We start from the raw sequence: 26328 nt of genomic DNA on the forward strand, positions 1-26328 counted from the left end.
AACTTTTTATATGTTAACAAATAGAAGAAATTTTAGGGACAAGATAGCTGTGCTTGATTATATTAGTAAAGTTACATAAAACAAAAAACTACATAATTAATGTAAAAATGAATTATTAAAAAAATTTACAGAAAATATGACAGGAAAACATCATCTACAACCAGGCAAAGAGAGGAACAGAAAATTTTCAGAAAAGCAAGCACAAATTTAATAGTCAATTGGCAACCTAATTAATCAAGGAAATGAAAATTAAAAGCATTTTACATTACCATATCTCACATCTACTAGACTGGCAAAAAAATTTAAAAGGAAACTCAATGTTGGCAGGGTTGTAAAGGAACAAGTAATGGCAAAGTAGAAGAATTTTTTCAAAAGAAAGATCATTTACTAAGTACTTACTATGCAACAGGTACTGTGCTGAGCACAGTATACAAATAAAAGCAAATGCGATAGTCCCTAAGTTGAAGGAGCTTATACTCTAATGGGAGAAGGCTACAGAGATAAGAAAGCTGGAAATGGAGGGAAAGGGAGGGGACAGTCACAAGAATGTGGCTTCCCAGTAAAGAACTGGGGTGAAAGTGAGATCCCAAGGCAGAACAAGATCTTCCCTAAACAAAATTTCCAACATGGCAGCACAAAATAAAAGTTACAAAAACAATCAAACTCTTTGGCCCAATAATTCCATTTTAGGGATGATGCCTATAAAGTATTATTAAAAACAAATAGATACTGGTTCAAAGTTTTGAAAAAGAAACTGAAAGCAAGCTTAAACATCCAACAATAAGGAAAACATTTAAATTATATTAAGTAACAGAACGAAAATGCAGTTAAGACTAAAATATATATAGAGACATATATATATATAATGTCCAGAAATGTATAGCCTTTATGAAATAAGACAAAAATGAAAAATACAGCAACAAAGGAACAGAATACACAATAACTACAACCATATGAGGAAAAATGAATGAGAATGACTGGCTAGATAAAAAATTCTGAAGGTTTAAAGATGACCTAATGGTTAATATAACATTTTATGGTCTGAAATAAATTTTATTTAAATGTAAAAAATAATACCAAACAAATTCAATTGGTTGTATTGATCTTCAATGTCTGATTATAACTTCATAGCAATTTTATACACTGCAGCCAAAATACCTGCCCTTGAACACAGATCTGACCGTATGACTCCCCTACTCAATTAACCCCACCGGCTTCCTATTACATTTGGAATAAAACACAAATTCCTCCCTTTAGCTTTCAAGTCCTCCAAAAGCAGACCTCTCCAGCTTCGCTAGACATTACTCCCTCTCTTATACTCTGCGATCCAGACACACTGGCTTGCTTTCTGATCCTCTGATATCCCCATCTCCCATCTCCATGCCTTTGCTCCAGCCATCCCACATTCTTGGAATGTACCCTCTTCCTGATTCTATCTCAGTCCCCCCCACCCCTTCCATTAAGGCACAGTTTAAGCACAACTGCTAACGCCTTCCATCCCAAACTACCTTATATTTAACTACTTTGTATACATGTGGAAGGCCTTTCCTATTTGTGCACTGCTTACCCGACATAACAGAATTGGTACTAGAGAAAAACTTTATGACCGTGATGAAAGCAGGAGTGCCTTCTTCTAGAGCAGCATGCTGGCTTGGCATCAAAGCATGTACACTGGGAGACCTTGTGAATGTAATGGAACGTGGGATAGCGTTCTGTGTGAATGCACAGCTTAAGCAATACCAGAGAATTCAACTTACAAGTGAAATGAGTGATGAAATGAGCCTTCCGCAGGACGAATATTACACTCAACACGTTCACACCAAAGAGAGAAATGTGGGATGAACCAAGTAGTTACAAGTCAGATCTTTGTTTCTTTAAATACACACACACGTATAAGTTAAATTTTAGAAACAACTGTTGCAGCCATGTGGGTGCAGGAAGAATTTATTTTGTCCTCTAAAAACAGCCATGAGCTTTCAAAAGATTTATTTGTATACATGCACCAACATTCACACTTGTATAGTTCGAACATATTTTTCCAATCCCTGGCTCTGTTTAACATTCAACTACGACCCACTTTCTCCAGGGAGTCTTTCCTGGTCCCCTCCCTCAGCTAGTGTCATTCATTCTAAGGTTCATTTACTCTCTATTCATCTTGTATATTTTTTTTTACGTTATCCTTTCCATTAGAATGTAAGTTTCTTGATGGCAGGATCTGTTTCTTTTTTTCTTTATATTCTCAGCATTAAGTAAAGTGCCTAGCACATAGCAAAAGCTTAATAAAAGTTTCTTGTTTGATTAAAATTTTATGCTGTGAATATTTTAATATGTACTTGCTGTATCCCCCATTAGAATGTCAGCTCCTTGACAGTAAGGATTGTTTCAGTCTGTACTTATATCCCCAGAGCCTATCACATAGCAAGTGCTTAAGAAATGCTTGCTGATTAATTAATTGGTTGATATAAATGAGAAAAAGTGGAAGAAACCATATCAGTAACTAAGGAACAGGTCAACAATGTGACTAAGGATTTCAAATTTTAAGGCTACACTCTCCAGGAAACTGTTAGTTTTGTCTGGGCAAACAAGTCAAATTCCACAACATAGATCCAAACTCATCAAGAGGATGTTTCCTATATAGTATGCTGAGATTTCCTTCACATTGAAATACAACATATTTCCAGATACTTCTCAAATTTCACTATCTCTCCCTATTTATATTAACTATTCATAAACTAATTTCTCAACAAATATTTCTGTATATATGTTACACAGTAAAACTATTACCGTACACTGTAGCTACCAATCTTCTTCTGCTAAAATTCATCGTGTTTTCAGTGCTCCTCACCTTTATAAATACAACTTCTTTCTCTACTGCACCTCAATTCTGACTATAAAGGAAATGCCTTCACTGTGGCAGCTGTAAACCAAAATGAGCTTTAGATCTCTAACCAGTTCTTCCTTTTTTTCTCTCATGTATTTAATTTATACTACAATTACTTTCCACTGCTTTCTTTTACCTATACAATTTGTTGTAGGTTCAGTAATTTTCAGTCATTCCCAACTCTTCGTGACTCCATTTGGGGTTCTCTTGACAAAAATAATGGAGTGGTTTGCCCTTTCCTTCTCCAGCTCATACAGATGAGGAAACTGAGACAGAATTAAGTGATGTGCCCAGGATAATACAACTAGGAAGTGTCTGAGGCCAGATTTGAACTCAAGAAGATGAGTCTTCCTGACTCCAGGCCCTGGGCTTCATCTACTTCGCCACTTGCCTACCCATTCTGCATTGTTGTATGAAGGTCAGGATCCCTTCTTCCAACAACTACATACTGATCCCCTACATGGCAAAGTCTGCTAAAATGGGATGGTAGTTGTAAGATCTGTGCAGGAATATTCTCAGCAGCTACAGGTCAACCCCTACCAGTTCAGATCCTCATACCAGGATCTCCCCTTTTATGGGTCTGGACTCTTCCAGGCCCTTGGCTGCCAAATGGACATAACCACTCACACCCCTTCAATGAGTAAAAAAGATCATCTACAATCTTTCCAGTAACATGGAGGATCACCATGGCTTACCATCTACCTTGCCAACAGACTCTAAGAACCACTGGGCCTTTCCAACTGCCCTACAGCTGAACTTTCTTATATCTGTTGATCCCCCCAATCAGAATGTGAGCTCTTTGACAGCAGAAACCATCTGGCCTTTTCTATTTATATTCCCAGCATTTATCATTGTGCTTGGCACAAAGAATGCACTCAATAAATGCTTTTCATTTTGGGAGGAAGCTACATGTATAGCATGATGGGCCTAGAGAAAGGAAGACCCAAATTCGGATCCTGCTTCAAACACTAGCTGTGTGAGTCTGGGCAAGCCACTTAACCTCTCTCAGCCTCAGTTTCCTCATGCGTAACAACACCTATCTGGAAAGGTGATTGTGAGGATTTAATGAGATAAAATATGTAAAACACTTTGCTGTCCTTAAAGGATGATGGTCACTATCATTATTATTTCCATCCCATGACATTCTTCTTAATTCAGTTCAATAGTCATCAGTGTGCTGACTTCCAACATGACTATCATGGGGAAATGTTCTTTCAAGTTAAATGAATGAATTAATGTAATACTATCAACTTCTGGAAAAATAAGTTTAAAAAGTGTGTCTTACAAAAAGTGTCATTTTTCAGACACTAAGACAAGTGTCTTCTTTTATACAATATCTGGCTGAGAAGTATTAAAGAAGAATAATGACATTTTCTGACTCATTGAGTTGGGATGTCTAGTACGAGACTGGACAAAAAAAGACTGTTCAGAAATGACAGAATGTTACTCAGTTTTGCCTCCAGAAACAATGAATGTCATTTCCAAAGATCCCAAACCATAAATATCCTATTGTGAATTACATTAAAACCTATCGAGAAAATCATGACTTCAGAGGACCAAGCAGAGAAATGGTGATCAAGGTGCAGAACAACAGGCATTTTCAGACAAGGTCAATGTATTGATTGGTTTGCTTAATGATACTTTGTTACAGTGAAAGATTCTATTGGAATCTATTCTATTGGAAGAAGTTATAAAGAAATGAAAAAAACTTTATATATTCCTCCATTTCTGCCAAAAAAATACCCAATTGGGAAGCTGCTATCAAAAGACCACATGAACAAAAAAGACAAATAACCCCCCTTCCTTGGCAAGAGCACAAAATGTTTGCCATATTTCTTTTTCTTCTTCAGTCATTTCTGTCATGTCTGACTCTTCATGGCCCCATTTGGGTTTTTCTTGGCAAAGATACTGGAGCATCTTGCCATTTCCTTCTCCAGCTCATTTTACAGATGAGGAAACTGAGGCAAAATAGAATTAAGTGATTTGGCCAGGGTCACACAGCTAGTTAAATGTCAGTTCAAATTTGAACTCAAGCAAATGACTCTTCATGACTTCAGATCTGGTTCTCTAATCACTGCGCCACCTAGTTGCCCTGTTTGCCACTTTTTACAGACCACCAATGGAGGTCAAGCCTGTCTTGGCCTCTTCCCTTCTCACTACATTCTGACTTGGAAATATCAGTTACTCTCTTAGAATTTCAATTAACATCCTCATACAGATAATTTATATATATACATGCTCAACCCCCATCTCTCTCTTGAGCTCCAGTCCCACACCATCAACTGCCTTTGTATGGACAGCTTCACCTAGACTTTTCATTAGCCTTAACACAACCAAAATTAACTGATTAACTTTACCCTAAAAATCACCCCTCCTCCCAAATGATTCCCATCTTCCAGACATTCTGATTTGCAACCTCAAGTCACCCATAATGCTTCTCCCCCCCTTCATATATAATCAGTTGTGACCGCATGTCACGTCTATGACCACATCTCTAGCATCAATTCCCTTCTCCCTATTTCACATGGCCACCACCCTCAACTGAAACACTCAGCACCTCTTTTTTTCATTTTGATCAATCAATAAGCATTTATTAACTGCCTACCATGTCCCAATCTCTGTGGTAAACACTAAGGTTACAAAAAAAAGCACAAGACAGTCCCTGACCCCAAGAAGCTTACAATTTAATGAAGGCGACAACATGCAAATAAATATATACAAAGAAAGCTATATACAAGATAAACAGGAAATAATTAACATTGAGAAGGCACTAGAATCAAGAAGAGTTGGGGAAGGCTTCTTGTAGAAGGCAGGATTTTTAGTTGTGATTTAAAAGAAGCCAAGAAGGTCAGTAGTTGGAGTGAAGAAGGGAGAGCATTCCTGGCACGAGGGAGAACGTCTGGTGCCAAGACAGATGGAATGTCTTGTCTGTGGAACTCCCAGGAGGTCAGTCTCCCTGAATCAAAAACTACGTGTCAGGGAGTAAGGTGTAAGAAGATTGTAAAAGTAGGAGAGGGCTAAGTTTTGAAGGTCTTTGAATGTCAAACAAGGCATTTGGCATTTGTTCCTAGAAACAAGAGGAAGCCACTAGAGTTTATTAGGTAGGGCAGTGAGATGACTGGACCTTCACTTTAGGAAAATCATTTGAGTGGATGTATGGAGGATGGATTAGAGTGAAGGAACTTTTAAGGCAGGCACACCCACCAGAAGGCTACTGCAATAATCAAGCTCTGAGGTGATGGGCATCTAGATGGTGAAGTGGATAAAGTGCCAGGTCTGGAGTCAGCAAGACTCATCTTTCTGAGTTCAAATCTGGCCTCAGACAGTTACTAGCTGTATGACCCTAGGCAAGTCATTTAACCCTATCTGCCTCAGTTTCCTCATCTATAAAGTGAGCTGGAGAAGGAAACGGCAAACCACTAAAGTAGATTTGCTAAGAAAACCCCAAATGGGGTCATGAAGAGTCAGACACAAAGGAACAATACAACAGCCCCAATGAGGTGATGAGGGCCTGTGGCAGCAGTGCACAGCAGGGGCAGTGTTGGGGAGAACAACATGTGAGAGATGTTGCAAAGGTGAAAACAACAGGCTCTGGCAACAAGTTGGCTATGGGGGGGGTCTAAGAGATATAAGAAATCCAAGTCAAGATGACTCCTAGGTTGTGAGCCTGAGGGACAGTAAGAATGGTGTTGCCCTCTTACAATAATAGGAAAGAGGGTGGGGGGAGGAATTAAGAGGGCAGATAATGAGTTGCTTTAGATATATTGAGTTTAAGATGTCTACTGGACAGCCAATTCAGGATGTCCGAAATGCAGTTGGAGATGTATGATTAGAAGTCAGCAGAGAGACTGGGGCAGGATAGGTAGATCTGCGAACCATCACTAAATCCATGGAAGGTGATGAGATCACCAAGTGAAGCAGTATAGAAGAACAGACGAGGACCCAGGCCAGAACTCTGAGGGATGCCTATGGATATAGGGTATGTCCTGGAGGAGGATCCAACAAAGACAGGAGGAGAAAGTAGTGTCCCAAAAAACCTCAGGGGAAGAGAGCACCAAGGAAGCAAGAGTGACCAACACTGTCAAAGGCTACAGAGAGGTCAAGGAAAATGAGGACTGAGGAAAAAGTCACTGGATTTGGCAAGTAAGACATCATTAATATCTTTGGAGCATTTTCATTGAAATGATTAAATCAGAAGCCAGATTAAGTAGGAAGTCAGAGGAGAGAAAGTGCAAGCACCTAATGTAAATAGGGTTTTTTGAGGAGTTTAGCTACAAAGGCCAAAGATATATAGGATGATAGCTAGGGTGGAAGAATCAAGTGAATGGAGAGACATGGAGATGTTTGTTGGCAGTAGGGAAAGAGCCAGTAGACAGAGAGAGATAAAAAACAAGAGATTGAGAGAAGACAGAGGGGGTAATCTATTAGAGGAGATGAGACAGAATGGGAGCACTTGAACACTTAGCGGGATTAGCCTCAGTAAGGAAAAAGACCACTTCATCATATGAGATAGGCTGAGAAAAAGAGCATAGAAGAAGACACCAGAGTGACAGGAGATGAGGAAAAGGGGAGAAGAGGAAGTTAACGTGAATGGTGTTGATTTCTTCTGAAAATATGAGTCAAAGCTGTCTTCTGAGAAAGTGGAGGGAGGGAAAGCCCTAAGAGGTTTGATGAGGGATGAGAAGGTTTGAAGGAGCCTCTGTGGACAGTGGGATAGTGAGCTAATAAGGACCCAGTTAAGGCTGTACAGTATAAATTTGTAGTGGATCCAATCAGAAGGCTCTGGGATTTTTCTCCACCTTCATTCAGTAGTATGTATATAGGAGTGAAGATGATAGATGGTGGGAGTGATCCAAGGCTGAAGCTTGTCTGGGAGTAATCAGTGATATGATAAGGGTGTGAGACATTCCAGAAAGGAGAATGGTGTTCATCAAGGGGTCAAGACGGGGAGAAGAAAGTGCCCAGTGAAAGGGAAATGGCTTGAGGGACCAAGGGATTAGAGATCACAATGCAGAGCAAGAGTAGAGTTGTGTGAGGGAAGGCAGAGGAAGAGGTAAAGAGCCCAGAAAAGGGGATTTCAGAATTCCTGAACATGGAAGTGGTCCATCTGGGGGTGATGGCAAGATCAAAGAACATGAACACATTTATGTGTGGCTGAGAAGTAGCTCATGAGAAGTCAACAGGTCAAGGAGCTGAGGAGTTAGGGTATCTGGAAGAGAATGGTTACGTATCTTGAAGTCTTCTCTGAGGGCAGACGTTGGAGAGATGAGAAAAATTACATCAGGTATCAAACTCATTTAGGAAGAAAAGGAATGACCTGGACTACCAAGACTTTGATAAGAATAGCATGAACCTCAAAGGAAGAAAGGTTACTGAGTGATAGAGAAAGAGGGGGAACCCAGAAGTGGCAATGAGAAGTAAGGAGTGAAGGTGCAGCCAACACTGGAAAAAGTGGCCAGGGAGACTGGCATTTACAACCCTCCGTAAGCCCACCTAACTTTCCTGACCTCGCTGACACTACAAACATATGGATTAATCATGACAGTATTTTCACTGTGAAGATAAGGATGTAGTCTTCCAACCACCTGAAAATAAAAAGGCACAAATGCTATTTTTGACTAAAATGAGTTCCAGAAATGGTGATAATTTCAGCATTGAGCTATCTTTATGTTGTAATATCTTAAATATAAGTTTCCCTTCACACTGTAAGGCAATGTGGTATAATGGAATGAGGGCTAGGCTTGAAGTCAGGAGAGACCGAGATTCAAGTCTCAGGTCCCACATTCATTGACTGTGTAAACATCTGCAAAATGGGAATAAGATTTGTCCGACTTATGTGACAGGGTTATTTATAAACTTAAAGCAATATATAAATGGGAGTTATGACTCATTTCACATAGAAAGTTCACCAGAGAGTAGGTCTGATTTATATTCCATTTCCGACTTCTATTCATTTATCGTTTTCATCTCTAGTGCTGATATTATCCCTAGTGTGAACAGTTCCTAGTTCTCTGATGAAGCATGTGCATGTTCTGTTCTCCATACATGTTCTATCCATCAAAGCGCAAAGTGAAGAATCAAACGAGTGCCTATGGAGAAGAATGGGGACTGTGCCATCACTGAGCTTTCCCAAACAAGATGAGAGCTAGCACAACAGACCAACAAGCTCAACTGAAAAAGTTCCAGAATAAGGGGCTATCCAGAACATGTTGCTGCATGGCACTTCAGTGACATTCTGCCAGTAGGGATGCCCACTCTTCCTAGACAGAATCCACGTGACATGCAAATGCTGACTTCTCCACGAAAACTATTAATAAAGGGACCACAAGAATAATAACAGAAATCTCAATGTACCCGCCCAACAATCTCAATCTCTGCCCACCAAGAATTAGATAGAAGACACTAATTAAAAACAATGCTTCCTGCCAATCATTTAAGACTTTTATGTACCCCCTGATTCAGAACTGGGCAGCTCCCTATCATTTTTTAATCTTACCTGTATATTTTATTTACTTGAGACCATGAATATTGTATTATCTTCAGTATGACAAACAAAGCACAGGGGTTCCCTCCAACAATAATACTGAAGCTTTTTAATGCAAGATGGAACCCAAAACCTTTCTTTCAGCAAAGCAATGTTCCCAGATAATAACGCAACAAATGAACCAACATTTGGAACTTTTCAGAGAGAATAAACATCCCAGATGGAAAATGAAAGATGTTGTAAACAACTTAGGGCTCTCCAACACAGATCACCAATTTCTTCAATTTTACTCTATCAGACTATTGGTCAGTTGATGTGACCACCAGAGAAAAGATTCAGGTTCACACTATGTGTAGCACAATATATTGAAAGGTAAATGATCTTCAAAAAGCCTAATTTTCTTCCCCATCATTTTAAAATAACTATTCAAAGACTGCAAGGGTATTTTGGAGTCAAGTTAGCAAAATAAAGCAACAAGGGCAGCAGCTGCACCTTCCGCTTCTCAAGGGACAAGAAAAGTAGCATTACAATTTACTAAAGAAACTACGAAAATAATATATTTGTAAATCATTACTCAGAGACATACATACACACTGAATGCAGTGTTTGTTTAATGCACTAGCATGCAGATGAAGTTATACATTAAAGCAAACAGGTAGACTGAATTACAGCAGTGCTCACACAGCCTGGGAATTACGACTACACATTTCCTATATAGATTCTAAATGGATAACCAATTGTAATTAACCAAACAAATGTTCTACAGTGACAAAACTTCTTATTTTCAATAGATTTTAAGATCTATTTCCTTTAAAAAGCACTCTACCAGAATCACTTCATTCCTCATTGACCTGCAACCATCTCCGAAAACAGAAATAAGCTAAGAATTGCTTTCTGAAAGTCAGAAAACTTATCATGACTAGAACAGCTGCACTTTTACCAAAGCATTAGAGATCAACAGAGGCAGCTAGGTGTCCCAGTATAGAGGGCACAGAGCCTGTGCTCCAATCAGGCTTCAGACACTTACTAGCCATGTGATTCGCGACAAATAATTTAACCTTTGCCTGCCTCGGCTTCCTTAACTGTACTTTATAAATGGAACAGGACCTGCCTCCCAGGATTGTTGGGAAAATCAAATGAGATAATATTTGTAAAGAGCTTAGCATAATGGCCAGCACACAGCAGGTGCTCCATAAATGCTCCTTCCCTCCCTCAATGATTCAAGAGATCTACTGTCCCCTACAGGACCACAAGTGGTCTTATCTCAGTTGATACACCCACAGTTCCCATTAAACCCTAACTCAGGCTCTACACTGAGGCACCGGCCCCGAATTCATTTAGAAGGGTGCACAGAGAAGCCAGGTGAACTCACATAGTGTTACTTGGCGTTTAAAATCTAGCTTCGAGATGCTTGCTAGCTGTATGCTCCTGGATAAGTCATTTCACCTCTCTGTAAAATGAAGGTAATAAAAGAAGCAGCGTGAAGTGGCACCTACTTCAAAGTGTTTGTGAGGGTCGAATGAGACAACATTTGTAAAGTGGATAAAGCAGGTGCTCTATGAACACTTCCTTCCTTCCTCTTTCTTCAGGAGAGTTTCCCATTGAATATAAATCCATACAGAGAAATATTTTCAAATCCTCGGACCATAAACTCCGACGAGATGGTATTTCAGGGTAAGCAGCGCAGCTACTTTGTAACAATTTGGAAAAGTCCAATCTGGACCTTGCAACTAAGCCCTGAAAAACAGCCTCTCCAAGGACACACTATCAGATACAAACCACCTGCATTATTTAAACACATCTAACATTTCTGGGGTTGTGAAAGAGTTACCCTGTGGGACCACAACGATAACCAGCACGTTTCAAAGTTGCCTTCCCCCAGATGAATGATGGGAAAAGGAAGTTTCACGTCCTTCTGCCTGCACAGAATTCTCAACAATGATTGTCTAGAAAATCTGAAGGAGGGCGCCCAGCCCGGTGAAAGTCTGGATTCGGGAGAATCCAACGAAGTCTCTCCTGGACGTCCAGGGAGGCCAGTCGGGATCGCCCTCCTTCCCTCACAAACAAAGGCTGCCTCAGTGAACAGAAAATATGAGTCATTCAACTCCAGAACAAAGGAGGGAAGAAAAGGGCCAAGCACAGTCCTCACAAACCCTTTCAGATACAGCGGACGCGTTACTAAAAGCGAGTCCATGCCCCCGTCATCCGGGCACCGAGTTCTGCCCGCGTCCACGCGGGTTAGGGTCAGTGATCCATCCCACCACCTCCCCCGTCGGCGGGCCGAGCTTCGGCCACTCCAACAGGTCGGCTCCGCATCCCGAGGTGCCCGCTCTGCCAGCCTCCCCCGGCCCGGGGCTTGGCCCCCGCGTCCACAGCCTGTGCGAGCATCGCCCACCCCGCTCACGACAGCAGGATGGCACCCTCTCCCCGAACCGCTTCGTGCCAAGATGACTTTCCTTTGACCGGGAGAGCCCCCGACAACTTTGCCCCGGAGCCGAGGCCCCTCTGGGCCCCCGGGGGCCTTCGTCCCTCCCGGCCTCTCCATGCCCCCCCCCCAGGGCCCTGGAAACCACCCCCGCTTCTCCCCCCGAGCCCCGTCCGCCCTCCTCACGTCCCCCCCCGCCAGGCCCCCGCCCCCACTGTCTGCGGACCCCACGACGTGTCCCCCGATCCACCCCTGGAGGCTCCGTCTCACCTCCCCGCGCCGGAGCTGAGCTGTCCCCGGCCGGGCTGGGCCGCGCCGGGCCGGGCCGGGCCGGGCCGGATGAGCCGGGCGGAGCTGGGCCGGGCCGCGGCGCGCGGGGCTGCTCGGGCCGCGGAGGGCGGCGAGGGGCGGCGGCGGCGGGGGAGGCCCGCCGGGCCCGGGCGCTGCTGGCTAGCTCCCTCCGGCCGCGCGGCGCCTCTCCTCCGTCGGCGGCGCTCGCAGCCTCCGCTCGGGGTCCGCGCCACAAAGCTTCCCCCTCCCGGCCGGCGTGACCGCCAGGGCCCCGGGCGGGAAACAGGAACCTCCGGCAGGAAGGTTCCGCCGAGGAAAGCCGGCGCGCCCCGCCAGGGAGGCCAGGCCCAGGGAGGGAGGGGGAGGCCCGAGGAGAGCGTGACGCGCAGCGGGCTGGGGGCCGGGGGGGCCGGGGGGCGCCCACCCGCGCGGGGCCTCGGGCCTGCTCCCCGGGCCGGGCTGGCGGCGGCCGCGCTAACAATGGCCCGCGGGGGGGGGGGGGCGCCCCCAGACCCACGTCCGCGCCGGGCCGGGCCCCCCGAGGCTCAGCGCGAGCGAGCGTGGCTACGCGGCGGCTGGTTTATTCCTTACGGTGTAGACGCGGAGGACCCCGCGGCTCCGCACCCTGCTGGGTGCGCGTTTTTAATGCGTGTATATACACACGTACAGTGTTTCACCGATAAATGTCAACTGATAACAACTTGTCTGCGGAACGATTCTGATGAAGCGCCACGTGGGCCGCACACGCTCCACATCCCCACGGAAAGAGCCCAGGCTAAAACAGCGCTGGGTGCGGGTGTGCCCGGGATCGGCACCCAGGACAGGGAACGCGAACCATGGACGTTGGGAGGGCTGCGGGACACGGGCGCTCCGACACTCTTGGTGGAAGTGCGAACGTCCCCAGCTTTTCCAGAAAGCTTTTGGAATTTGGGGAACAAAATCACCAAAGTGGTCACACCCTCGGACTGAAAAATCTCCCCAGTCACAATCCCAGAGGAGAAAGAAAGGCCCCCCCGTACACCAAATATTAACAACAGCGCTTTCTGAAGTGGCAAAGAACTGGAGACAAAGTAGTAGACTCGGATCAGCCGATGGAAAAGCTACCCGGGGTGTTGAACCTGCAACCTTGAGGGCTCGTGTGACCCTCGAGGTCTTCAAATTCAGCCCTTGACTGAATCCAAACTTCACAGAACAAATTCCCTCAAAAGAATTTGTTCTGTAAAACCTAGACTCAGACCCCAGCTTCTGGGATAAGAACTCACTGTTGGACAAAAATTGCTGGGAAAACTGGATAACAGTGTGGCGGAAACTAGGCATAGACCAATGCCTGACACCGTGCACAAGAACAAAGTCCAAATGGGTGCATGATCTAGGTATAAAGACTGATACTATAAACAAATTAGTGGAGCAAAGGATAGTGTATTTATCAGATTTATGGAGAAGCAAAGAATTTTTGACCAAACAGCAGATAGAAAGCATTATGAAGTGCAAGATGGATAATTTTGATTACATTAAACTGAAAAGTTTTTGCACAACCAAACCCAATGCAACTAAGATTAGGAGGGAAGCAGAAAACTGGGAAAGAATTTTTGCAACTAGTGTCTGTGATAAAGGCTTCATTTCTAAAATATATAGAGAACTGAGTCAAATGTACAAGAATACAAGTCATTCCCCAGTTGATAAATGGTCAAAGGATATGAACAGGCAGTTTTCAAAGGAAGAAATTAAAGATATCTATAGTCATATAAAAAAATGCTCTAAATCACTATTGATTAGAGAGATGAAAATCAAAGCAACTCTGAGATACTACATCACACCTATCAGATTGGCTAACATGACAAAACAGGAAGATGATAAATGTTGGAGAAGATGTGGGAGAGTTGAAACATTAATTCATTGTTGGTGGAGCTGTGAGTTCATCCATCCATTCTGGAGAGCAATTTGGAACTATGCCAAAGGGCTACAAAAATGTGAATACCCTTCGACCCAGCAATACTGCTTCTAGGACTGTATCCCAAAGAGATCATAAAAATGGGAAAGGATCTCACACATACAAAAATATTTATAGCAGCTCTCTTTGTGGTGACCAAAAACTGGAAATTGAGGGGATGCCCATCAATTGGGGAATGGCTGGATAAATTGTGGTATATGAATGTAATGGAATACTATTGTGCTGTAAGAAATGATGAACAGGAAGACTTCAGAGAGGCCTGGAAAGACTTATATGAACTGCTGCTGAGCAAAAGGAGCAGAACCAAGAGAACTTTATACACAGCAACAACCACAGTGTGTAAGGATTTTTTCTGGTAGACTTAGAACTTCATTGCAATGCAAGGACTTAAAAAATTTCCAATGGTCTCTCAAGGCAAAATGCCTTCCATATCCAGAGAAAGAATATGGAATTTAATCACAGAAGGTAGCAGATCATTTTCTTTTGTGTTACATTTTGGTTTGTTTTATGATTTCTCCCATTCATTTTAATTCTTCTATGCAACATGACTAAGGTGAAAATGTATTTAATAGGAATGTATATGTAGAACCTATATAAAACTGTATGCCGTATCAGGGAGGGAGTGGGAAGGTAGGGGGGAAGGATGGGAGGGAGAGGAAAAATCTAAGATATATGGAACTGATTGTAGAACACTGAAAACAAATTTAAAAAAAACAAACAACTTAGACTCAGTCAAAGGCCGACACCCAAGGCCCTAGAAGGCCACATGTGGCCTAGAACCTGCAGATTCCCCACACCCCTGCAAAACAGTTGTAATATATGAATGGAATGGAATATTAATGGGCCACGAAATATCAACCAATCAACAAGCATGTATTTAGTGCTTACTATGCAAGGCACTATGCTAAACACTGAGGATTAAAAAAAAAAAGTAAAAAGTGTCCCTTCTTAAGGAGTTAATGGGGAAGGCAACGTGTCTAGATCAGAACATTACAAGTTAGATAATTACCTCCGAAGGGAAGGGAGACCTCCTGGAAGAGACGGTGCTTGTACTGAGTCTTAAAAAAAAAAAAATCAGGGATTCCAAGGGGAAAAGCATTTCAGGCACAGAGAATAGTGCAAAGACACACAGGTAGGGTTTGAAATTGTATGAATAAGCAGCATCAAGTAAGCCAGTGTATATAGCTGGACTACAGAGTGCTTGGAAGAATACAAGGTTGGATATATAGGAAGGGGCTGATTGTAAAGAGCTTCAATGCCAAAAGACTTTATATTTGATCCTGGACAAAATAGGGACCCAGTAAAGTTTATTGAGTTGAGTTGATAAAGTCAAGCCAAAATTACTTTGGTACCTAAGTAAAGGGATAAATTATAGTGGTGAGAGACTTGAGACAGAGATAAGGCAATTAGAAGGCTACTGCAATAATCCAGGCAAGAAGTGATGAGGTTTTGAACTAGTATAATGTCTCAGTGAGTGGAGAGGGGACGTGTGCAAGAGATATTATAAAGTAACTGGCAACTGATGGAGCTGACTCCACTAGAGTAAACAAGGGAGAAGCCTTGAGAATGACTGAGAATTGATGGGAGCTTTCCCCCTTCCCTGGCAGGTTGTGATGAGAACTGAATGAATCTCCTGCTGGATGTTATGATATCAAAGTGCTTTGATGTTTTGTCACCATTTTGATTAAAGGTTTTATTTAAGTATGTCATTGTAAATGTTATAAAGGATAGTTGATCTGCTGAGTTCCCTAGTCAACTTAATTACTTTACAAAGTAGTGATCCTTTGTTTGAGGCATCTGCTGAGCACTTCTCCATGGAAGAGTGTGGGCATGCTCAAAGGCACCTTACTGAGAAAATAGAGGACAGTTTTGAACTGGGTTTCAGGGACTAGGGGAGCCTCTAAGGTGGTCATATTGGCTAGGACTCTGGAGAGGACAGACTTATTGAAGAAGCTGCCTTTCTATGATGGCTTATGGTTCACAGATCACTTTCATGCTTTTAACTTAAAAAAAAATCTTTTCCTTCGTATCATTCTTCTGGATTGCAGTGAGAGGAGCTAGAGATTCACTGGCATGGTGAGATATTACCATACCGTCAACCCCAACTTCAGTTGCTTTTGAGTAGAACTATTGTGAGTGTTAATAGGTTTGTATCCCAGAAGAAATTTTTAAAAAAAGGAAAAGGACCTATATGTGCAAAAATATTTACAGCAGCTCTTTTCTGGGATAAAGAATTAGAAGTTGAGGGGATGCCCATCAATTGGAGAATGACTGAACAAGGTGCAGTCTGTGATTATGATGGAATACTATTGTACTATAAAAAATGATGAGCAGTATGCTGTCAGAAAAACCCGGGAAGGCTTGCAGGGGTTGGTGCAATGTAAAAGGCACTGGGTATGAAGTAATAGTAATGTTGTAAGATGATCAGCTGTGAATGACTTAGCTATTGTCAGCAATACAACCATCCAAAACAACTCCGACAGACTTATAATGAAAAATGCTATCCATCCCCAGAGAAAGAACTGATGCTGTCTGAAGCACACTTTTTTTACTTTAGTCTTTTTTGTCTATGTTTTCTTTCACAACATGACTATTGTGGATGTTTTGCATGACTACACATGTATGAGCTATATCAAATTCCTTGCCTTCTTCATGGGGGTGGGAGTGGGGAGGGAGAAAGGGAGACAATCTAGAATTCAAGGTTTTAAAAACAAATGTTGAAAATTGTTTTTACATGTAAATAGAAGAAAGTAAAATACTAAATAAAAGCTATTTTTAAAAAAAGAAAAAAAGAACTATTGTGAATGTCCTGTGTGTTTTCTATATCCTTTCACGGGCTCCTGTGAGTTTGCATTTTCTGTGTGATGAAATAAAGGCTATCCTATACCCAATATTCATTTCTTACCTTGAGTGCTTATATGGAATCTAGAGATCACTTTTACCAATACCTGTAGAAATCTAAACATGAGCTTTGGATGTCTTCCCAGAATAAATTCCAGGAGGAAAAAAGAGACGAAAATCAAATGACCCTTTGGGGGTTGAACTCCAAGACTAGACTGTGGGTCATGGAAACTGAGATGTCTTAAAGGCCCCTAGGCTATGGGTTAGAATGACCTTAATGAGGCACACAAAAGGAAAGAAATTAATGGGAGACTGGGATCGGGCAAACAAACTGTGACAATGCCTATACTAAGGTAAGGATACAATTCCGCTCAAGGAATAACAACCAGCATCTCTGAGAGCCTGAGAGAAGTTTAGGGAGATGGACAGATGCACCAGAGTACCACTGGCACAAACCACTTTTACAGTTAGGGAAAGAGTTAGGGCATACAACACAGAGCACAAACATTTATTAAGTATTTACTATTATTATATGCCAGGCAATGTGCTAAGTACTGGACATAAAAAAAGAAGCAAAAAAGAAAGCTAGTGCTTGCCCTCAAAGACCATCATATATTCTAATTGGGAAAGATAACACAACAAATGAAGCTGAAAAAGGAGGTTCTTGATAGGGGGTGGGGTGGTAAAGTCTGGAGAGTGAAGGATAGCTATTCTGAGCCTTCCTGGAGGTTCCAGGAGGAATTCACCAATGGCTGAAGGCAGATACAGGGAGAGAGGGTGAAGGGTGCTGAAGTAGGACTTGGAGGCTCAGTGCCTCTGATTCTAGCTCTTTCATGGCTTCCAGATTCTAGTTAAATAAATAAATACATTCACTTCAATAACCATTTCCTAAGCACCTACTATGTGCTTCTCTACTTAGTTCTAGGTGCTGGAGATACAAAGACAAGGACCAAAACCAGTCCTTGTCCTCAAGGATCTTAGCTGGGGTATACAACATGTGAGGCTGGTGACCTGCACAGCCTTCCCTCAAAACAAAGTCAAGTACAAGTCATGTCATCATTTCTCTGATGGCAACGAAGGATGAACGCAAGTTGTAACAGATCTGATGAGACTGAGACATGTACTTGCTAAAGGGGCTTAGTTACTGGATCCCTGTGAGATGGGGCAACGATAACAAAGATTGGGACTGGGTCAAGAAAAGCTGCCCACTCCATAGAAGTCAAAGTCTCTGCTTCTGTCTTTCTTCCTGTCTGTTGAATATGTGGCTGGAGGCTCCCACAGCTTTGTCTTGGCCTTCCCAATGGGAAAAAGGAATGTCTCTCATCCCCCAGGAGCACAGGTGGCCGCTACACAAACATGGCAATGAGATCATGTGCTTGTCAAGATGAGCATGAAACTAGATCTCAAGTCATTGGCTTTCTTCTCTGCTCTGTTTCTTTCCCTGAGCACAGGTGATGGTCCAACAGCAATCCTGAGAGATGGCTCTTTCCAGCCTCTATAGCCTTGCCTTGTGAGTTTGAAAAGTCTGGAACCTCAGGAGCTAGTTGCCCCCCTGGAGATGATCCTTGCTGTGTATGAAGAATAACAGGGAGCACAGTATTCAAGAAGAGGAGCGTTGTGCAATAAGATCTGAAAGGTATGTTGGAGTCAGGTTGTAATGGATTTTTAATGCCAAACAAAGTATCTTAGAAGCAACAGTGAGCCATTGGAGTTCACTGAGTAGAGGAGTGAAATGGCCAGATATGAACTTTAAGAAAATCACTTTGGTAGCAGTGTGAAAAAAGGAGTGGGGTGCGACTAGAGATAGGGAGACCAATCAGGAGTATTCTCATGCTGAATCCAAATTTCAGTCAAAGGGCCACCCTTGAGGATTAGGGGGCCATGGTGTGGCCTCAAAGCTGCAGGTTCCCCACCCCTGGCTCTAGGATAAAGATAAGAAGAATTGAAGCGAGGGTAGAAGGAGGCAGAAGAGGAGGAAACGATGCAAAAGATCTGGAGAAGGGACAAGATTTGGCTAAAGAAGCATGTAGGTGGAGTAAAAGTGACTTAAGAAAGACAAGGTTATTTACTGGATGACTGGAAGAATGATGCTACTTGTAGAGGAGAACTAATGAGTTCTGTTTGGACACGTTGAGTCTGAGGTGCCTAAAGGGCAGCCAGTTAGAAATGTCTAATAGGCAATTAATTATATATGGACTGGAACCTGATAGACTAGGTACCTCTTTTTAAATTAAACAACCTCACCCTTACAGAATGAAAGGAGGAGAGGAAAAATGCCAAAGGGTTGTTAGATGAAAAGAAAGGAAAAAAGGAGGAACTCCTGGTGAATGGTCTCTGTTTTCTCAGTAAAGAATGAGGTGAGGTCTTTAGTTGTGGGGTGGGGGCAGGGATAGAAGGTAGTAGAGTTTGAAGGAAACTAGAGACAGGTTGAAACAGCTGGATGAAGTAGAGGATTAATTAGAGAAAAGTGAAATGACGTTGCTGCAATAAGGGTCCAGTTGAGATTAGATCATACAGATGTGCAGTATACCCACACAGCAGTTATTTGACTTTCTCCAGCTCTTTTCAGCAGCACTAGGAGGTGGATAGTAGAAGTAATGATGGGTTGGGGTTTGGCAGGAAGTAGGTCAAGAAGACGAGGAGGAAAGGATTCAAAAGTAGAGGAGGATCGTGAATGGAACAGGTCAAATAAAAGGTCATGAGGAGAAAGGAGGTGAAAGTCAAATGAGAGCAGAGATAATGGCACAGGAAATTCCTGAGGAGAATGGTGGTAAATGTTGAACAACCAGCTTGGGAGGAGGGGTGTGTGTGGAGAATGTACCAGGACACACCTTCAAGTTTAATCTGCACTATTCATTTTTTCTCCATCACTTTCTTAAGTACAAACAAGAAACAAAACAATACACCAAGCTCTGATTTGTAGCATTTGTTGACTCTGGAGGTACAAAAGCTGAAAATTTAACAACCGGCTCTCAAGATCTAGTGTCAGCTGGTTTCAGCACATTTCTATTCTAAATGGAGAAATAAATTTGAGAGTTTTTTCATCATGGAAGCAGAACCAGTGACATCAGGGAACCAGAAATTCTCACAATTACAGTCATTCTATACAGCCATGAGAATGGTACAGCAGCAGCAGGAGAGGCTCCTATCTATTCCTATGCTGTGTCCAAAAGGCTCAGTTCAGTTTTAAGCTTTAGTAACTTCAAAAATCTAAATGCTATAAACTTCCAAAAAACCCTACATAATTTGAAGCTTAGTTATTTACATTTCTTTTACATTTATTTGGTTCTGCAAATTTGAATAATATTCTAAATTTTAATTTTAACAAGATAGGGTACATACATACACAAATTATGTGCAAAAGTGTCTGTATGGTATGGTAGATATATGGAGGAGGTCCTCTCTGTGGTAACCTCAGTCACTTGCTCTATCTCCATTAGACTTTTTCTTGATGGAGGGGGGATAGGACATCATACCATAACTGTCATGAACATACCAAAACCTCATTCTCTGGATAATCTTAAAACTAGGATTATGGATGCAATACTTTCAGTCACTAAGCAGCAGCTGATGAAAGATTTTTGCAACGTGAAAATTGACTGGAACAATATATGGCATAAGATGATGGTTATGTTACATTTTAATAAGGAACATATTGATATTTTTAAATTGTAAATAACTCATGCCTCCAATGTTGCCTTTTTGTAAGTGTTGCATTTACATAGTTCCAAAGTTGTTAAATCTTAAAACTGCCCTTAGACTTGAGGACTGTCTTGGATAGCACTTTAAGAGTCAAAAAATGCTTTCCTCCCAACAACCCCATGAGGTAAACAGTTAAAGGGCTATTATTTCTATTTTACAAATGGAAACACTGAGGCTTAGAGAGATTAAGTGAGTGCTACAGTAACACAGCTAGTATCTGGGACTCAAATTCAGTTTCTTTGACTCTAAAGTCCTTTTTATGTATTACACTTTCCCCCTAATGTCGCTCAACATTTGATTGATGATGGCAGTAGAGAGAGCCAATGAATATCCACTCACTGATTACTGAGAATAACTAAATCCTTAAGAGTTTTCCTTTAAAAACAAGCAAACTTTTCTTTGTCCCATCATATTTCTCTGTTCTGTATGCTTGCCACAGTTTCCCTTGGTTACTCATCATCTGATACCTGTACCTAATTGTCATCCCTGACAATGCTTTATTAAAGTTTCTATTTCAAAGATCTGTGCTCTATTAAAATAACCTGATGGTCTCTTCCATTGGATTCCTTTGATTCTGACAAATATTTTAGCAAGAGGTTTTTTTTTTTTTGCTTGCTCGCTTGTTTTGTTTGTCGTTGTTGTTTAGATTTTACAAAGAAATATTTCTTTCAGAGATGGAACAAGAACTTTGCAGTCCTTTAGGGATCAAAAAGTGCTTTCACATCAACCTTATGAGGCAGACAGTCAAAGTACTATTACCCTATTTTACAAATGAGGAAACTGAGAAGTAGTAATGGAAAAAGAGAAACTGATTTGTGTAAGTTTGCAAACTGGTTGCTTTTTTAGAAGAGAAATTGCAAAAGATTAGGACTTCTCAATTCAATTAAATAAACACGAGGTAAGGTAGGGCTTGACACAAAGATACAAAATTACAGTTTCTTCCCTCAAGGAGTTAATATTCTATTAGGGATGATACAATGTATAAACTAATCAGTTTCAAATGTGTAATAAGGCAAGGGAAGAAGAAATGGGGAGGGCAGCAAAGGAGAAATCTAGATAAAAGTACTCTGGAGGGAGGGAAAAGATTAGCTGGGGAGACTGCAAATTCTGCTAAATTTAGGTCACAAGTAAACTAAGTCTTGAAAGAAGGGAAGGATTCCAGAAAGGTGAAGATAAGGAAAGAATGCATTCCAGACATGAGGGAATGGCCCACGTGACAGCAGGAGACAACATGTCAAGTTTAGCAAACAGCTCACAGTACAAGTTGGCTGGAATGTGGAGCAACACAAAGAGAAAGGGCAAAATGTGGAATAAGGGGTGAAGGGGAGACTGGAGTCATGTTGTGGGAAGCATTAAATGACAAGCTTAGGAGACTCTATTTTATCCCACTGGCCTAGAGAGCCAGCCAAGTTTTTTGAGCGGCAGAATGTGTTGGTCAGTCCTGTGCCTTAGAAATATCATAATGGGAGTTGTGAGGATGATAGATTGAGGAGGGAAGATTTAAAGCAGCAAAAACAATTAGGAAGCTATTTTAATGTAGGCCATTCCCTGTATAGGCCGTTCCATCTCTCGACCTGTACCTTTGCGTCAGTGATCCTGCCAAGCCTGGAATCCAGTCCCACCTCACCTCCACCTTTGGAATCCCTAGCTTCAGAATTCAGCTCAAGTTTCCCCTTTTGATGTCATAAAAATAGTCCTGGAATTAGAGTCAGAGGTCCTGGGTTCAAATCTCAGCTCCCACATTTTTTACCTGTGTTGACTGATTTCTCTTAGAGCTTTCGTTTTCTCATCCCTAAAATGAAAGGGTTGAATTAAATTAATTTGATTGTCCTGTCCAGTTCAAAATCTAAAATACTTTAATAAACTTAAGAGACCAAGATTATCAGGGATTTTTTTTTTTTTAAGGAGAGGCCTGAGTATATTTGTAGGCATCAAAAGAGCAAGAGAAAATGATGAATGGGGCAATCTCTCAAAAGAGACAGGAGATAAGATAAAGGACACAACCAGGAGTGGGAGAGGGGTTCCAGAAGAATCAAAAATGATGAAGATTGAGAGAGGTTGATCAGATTTAGCAGTTCAAAGGTCACTGTCATTTTTTTAAAAGTAGAGTTTCATTTTCAGTAGAGTGATGGAGTTAGAAGGCAGACGACAGAGACTGAGGAATAAATGATAAAGAAATATAGCCTAGTGGGGTCAAATTCAAACAGAAACCAAAGTGACTCAACTGTACATAAGGATTCCTAAGGATATGAACTTAGAAAACCACACATTAACATTATCTCTGTTCTACTGTATTCTTATTTTTCTTGTTAAATATTTCTCAATTACATTTTAATCTTGTTTAACCTACTGGGAGTCCTGCCAACTGCAATACAGTCCATGGCTGCATTTTTCACACCTCTGGCATAGAAAACTTTTTCTAGAAATTTAGTACAGTGAAAAGAAGGCAGACTTAGTTATATGAGAGGTCTTGTTGCATTGTTGTAGGTACATGGGTCTTGGAATTCTGAGCCTTTTGGCTCAGAATTAAGTCCTGGTTCAGACACTTAGCTGGGTGATTTGGGGCGAGACATTGATCATCTCTGAATCTCTTACTTCTTCATCTCTAAGGCAGAGAGGAAAATACTTGCAAGTGCTCCGTAAATGTGAGATTGTGCTTACATCAGGGGTAAAATAACACAATCATAAAAGTGCCAAGAGGCTCCAGATTCATTGATTCACTGCCTCTTCTCCCAGGCTGAAACTATTTAAACTTTGATCTTTAACTGTCAAGTACAAGCCAAGAGAAAATGTCCCCAAATGAAGACAGGATCCAAAGAGGGACTGGAAAGAAAACCTGAATATTCTGAGAACTTCTTGGCTTTCCCTAAAAATAAGAAAGAAATACATTCCAACCTTAAACCTCCCTCCCCATTTTCTTCCAGGCCTTCACATTTCTAAATATACCAAAAAATGAAATGTATGTAGAAAGAGCTCTGGATTTCAAATCAGAGGACGTACATCCCAGTCCTAGTTGTGTTCCTTATTAGTCAAGAACCTTCCTATTTGGGTCTCATTTTCCCCATCTATAAAATGAAGGGATTGGAATAGATAATTTCTAAGGTTCCTTATAGTACTGGCATTCTATCCTACATAGGAACCAATACATACATACATATGTACACATATGTATGTATGTATATATGTAACACATTTTATATTTCTTAAGCTATGACTTTAAATACCTAAATAGTGCTAAAAACTATATTGCATATAGAGGAGGGATCACCTGTTGGAGTCTGAATAGAGATGAGCTTGTACTCTGGCTCCTTGCTAAGGGATGTGTGTGACCCTTCAGCTCCAGGTTCGTCTTCATGTGACTTGGCACTGTGTCAAAAATGATTGGCAAAAAAAGGCAGAACCAAGTCACCCTCAGTAGGGCATAAAGAATTGTGGGAAAGCCCCACCTCCCTCTCTTGGAGGGAGACCTAAGCCACTGGTGTTCTTTTGAGATATGGGCAGGCCAGCACTTCATTGGACTCCCAGAAAGGCAGGAGAGATTTCTCTCCTTTCTGCTTTCTCTTCTCTCCTCCCTGCCATCAAACGCCATGATACTTTCAGCCAACCCATGATAATAACAACAATTAAAATGTGCTTGCCTAGGTGAGCCTGAGGTGGACATCAAAGCCCAACTGCAGCTTGTGCTTTGTGATTCTTCCCCCAGTACAGATGAGGGGTAGCCATTTTCAGCCTTGGCAGCTAACTTGAGTTTAAGGGATTAAGAGCTGGTGGCTCCCTCAGAAGTGAGTTCAACCACTTGGAGGAAATGACTGCCACCATTTGGATGCTACAAGGTATCCTGTAGGATGAAAGGGTTAAGAAAACCCAGGCTATGCCTGCCTGGTCAGAAGATCTGGACTTGTGAATTATTCATTCGTTACAGATCCAATTTAAATGTGAAGTACCTGTTTATCAGTCCAACAAAGTTGTATTTGCCTTCCAGGAAAGGATAAGAGGAGGAATGAGTTACTGTTCCATATTTAAATTATTTGTGAGTGCATTCTTATGTATTTAAAACATTTCCTTTGGAAATAAATAGCTGTTTTATTTCTGATATCTATAGGTACCTTTTTCTAGAGGGAACCTTGCTAATGCCCTTTAGGGGAGACCTTAAATATTAGCCATACTGAAGCTTTGTTTGAGAGCTGGCTACCAATTCTAGAAGGATACCTTCCCCAAACCCAATGCCCTTACTGAATACCTCAGTCAGAGTCTATCCTAGACCTTTGGCCTGGTCCCACTGAAAAGTAGACATGACCCTCGATGCTTCCCTGGGTAGAAGCTGTTTTCTTCTGTCTAGTCTTTCACCCATCCCTCTGATGCCTTCCCCATACTCCTAAGCAAAAATGTCCATCCCAAGCAGAGTTCCCTGTACTTTCTTGTGGCCCTAGTACCTAGAGGAAGTGGTTTTAGACCTGAGTCCTCCTAAAGGGACATCTCAGGTGTGGTGCTGGATTTGTGCCATATCTTCGGTTGATATCTTCTTTTCTTACAGCACTATATATATGCATATATTATGTATTTGCATATAACAAATATATATGTATATATACAATGTCATGTACAGTAACAGCAACAGTTTTAAAAATGACTGAGTGAATAAGTTATTTTTTACTATTATAAATACCCAAATTAACTATAAAGGACATACCAAGAAAGCCACTATCTGCATCCAAAGAAAGAAATGAGAAACAGAAGTATGTACAGAATAATTTAGCATACCTATTTGTAATACCTAATGGTGGCTGTCTACAGAGTATGGGATGGGGAGGGAAGAAAAAACAAGAAAATCTTTCCTTGGGAACTTGTGGTCCCTTCTTTTTTTTGAGCCTCAGTTTTTAGACTTTGAGACAGGGTAGTGTAATAGGTAGGGAATTGTGCCAGTACAATCTTGGTTCAAATCCTACCTCAGACACTTAATAGCTGTATGACTCTGGACAAGCCATCTAACCTCTGTGCCTCAGTTTACTCATCTGGATATTTTCCAGATGATATTTTATCTGGACTGGATATTTTCTAAGTGTCCTAAATCAATCTAGGTGCTCTACATCAATGGTCCTTTCTTTTAAGCATCAGGCTATCCCAAAGACCCAACCTATCTTCCATGAGTACAGAGCCAGAATCCTTCTCATGGAAACAGGCCCACAGGCATGGCCTCAAAATGTCCAGAAATTTCATATCTCTAATCCTTCCCTCTACTCCAATCTTCTCGGAAGGAATCTGAGATCAAACATTTAGATCTCAACAAGAGTTTCAATCATTGGGTTACCCCTCCTGGGGGCATTTGCCAAGTCTAATTACTTCTTTGAGAACAAAAGGCTCCTTTCCAGTTATAGGGATTTTGGAAAGCTTGAGATGTTAGCCCTTGATTGCTTTCTCACTCACCATCAGAGAAAGAAGCATTCTGTCGCCGTTCAGGATCTTTTCTTGGGTTCTCTTGAGATACCAGAAGAGTCAGAGTACCTTAAAGATGACAGAAGGACTGGACAGTAAAGACTCTAAGCAGATCTGTCTTTAGAGTACAAGCAAATAGTGGAATCTCTTGGGCCCTTCAGGATTGCTTCAGCAACCTTCACAGTGACTTAGGGAGGAGGCAAAAGGTGGGTGAATGAGAGAAAGTCATTGCCAATGAGCTAAAACACACTCATATATATACAATGGGCATGGAATTCCCCTCCTTCTGTCTTCACCAAGGCAACAGGGATGGAACTCTG

At 41.7% G+C, this 26328-nt stretch overlaps 1 protein-coding gene across 3 annotated transcripts in view; it reads right to left on the reverse strand.

The window, feature by feature from the left end:
- Window positions 1-26020, reverse strand: part of RAD54L2 (RAD54 like 2) — a 144922-nt gene extending 118902 nt beyond the window's left edge. For 2 of the 3 annotated variants that reach the window (XM_072650445.1, XM_072650439.1), the window contains exon 1: window positions 12061-12149. The gene's annotated coding sequence lies outside the window, so the exon portion shown is untranslated. Of the gene's footprint in view, window positions 1-12060; window positions 12150-25999 lie in introns of those variants that run through there. The other variant, XM_072650444.1, reaches the window with a different exon arrangement.
- Window positions 26021-26328: the final 308 nt, after the last annotated feature.

Source organism: Notamacropus eugenii, chromosome 1 (genome assembly GCF_028372415.1).
Source record: "Notamacropus eugenii isolate mMacEug1 chromosome 1, mMacEug1.pri_v2, whole genome shotgun sequence".
NCBI lineage: Eukaryota > Metazoa > Chordata > Mammalia > Diprotodontia > Macropodidae > Notamacropus > Notamacropus eugenii.